Here is a 1,285-nt window from a genome sequence, read left to right as displayed (position 1 = left end):
TTAAATTGAGTATGTAATATAAACAAATGCCTTTTAAGAAGAGATGCCTGAAACTTGACACAAAGTCTAAATCTGTACCAGGGCACTCACTTATTTTAATGAAGATCAGTGCTCAATATAGCGCTTAAGAGTGCAGGCTGGTTCCACCAGGCAGCAGGCAATTCACCAAGTCTTGGAAAGATGCTGCTTGAAGTGGTCTCATCAGTTCACTGGCCAGGAGCAAACTGACATTTGCATTTTTATGCAGAACAAAATGGAGAGAATTACTCAATCTTTCATCTTGGAATCCAGGGGTGCTTGAAGTTATTTTCTTTTTTTAAAGATTTATTTATTTATGTATACAAGAACTGGGGTGTAAGCCAGAGGTGGGGGGTTATTTTCAATTCTCTTCTAAGGCAGTGATTTTGTGACCAGCTAGGGTAGGACCGAAAACCCCCAACTCCAAATTAGAAGTGAATGGAGAGGAACTTCAGGCTGGCTGGGGCCAGAGCAATTAAATGGTAATTGCCTTTTAGATATACTAATGCTGCTAATTATATTACTGTGCTAAGTGCTGGGAAATGTGGATAAGAGCTCCAGGCCACTCTGGTGGGGAAAGGGAGCTAAGATTGATTAAGCCTGGCATGAACTGGACTCTTCACATACGTTATTTCCCGAAATCCTCCCGGTAAGCCCGACAAGGTATGATTAGCTTCATTACAGCTGAGCAACTTGCTCATGTGGTTCCAGTTGGTTTGTGACAAAATCAGGAGTCCCTGCAGGGCTGGGTGGCTGCAAAGAGCAGTGGCGTGATGAGATCTTCGGTGGGGATGGGAAGAAACACAGAATTCAAAACCTGGAGGAAATCTCGTAGCAGAGAAAGAGGAGAGAATTTGAGAACCAGGTTGCGAAGAAAAATTGTGCAAGTATGAAGGCCCAAGCAGTGCTTTTTCTTGCTTTGTGTGGAAGGGAAGAGCCCAGGATGGGGACATTTTCTGGATAAAGGCTGTGGGTGCCTCTGGGTCAGAAGACAGGTGGCTGATGGTGGAAGGGGGTGGGGGGAGCTGTCTCAGTAAGAAGATTGGCTGCAAGGTGCCCTGTGCCCAGGAGACTGAGGCACTCATGAATGTGTTCAAGCAATCAGTTATGGCAGCAGGAGTTCGATGCCCAGCCAGGGAGCTACCCACATGGCACAGCAGACCTCTCCTGTCTCACCCATTGCTCCCCTCAGCAGCATATTTCAGCAGATGCACCTGTTCTGCTCCCCACTCTGTCTCTGGTGAATCCTGTCACACACACCCGCTCC

This window comes from Talpa europaea, assembly GCF_964194135.1.
Source record: "Talpa europaea genome assembly, chromosome: 13".
NCBI classification, from domain to species: domain Eukaryota; kingdom Metazoa; phylum Chordata; class Mammalia; order Eulipotyphla; family Talpidae; genus Talpa; species Talpa europaea.
Note: the sequence above shows the minus strand (reverse complement) of the source record.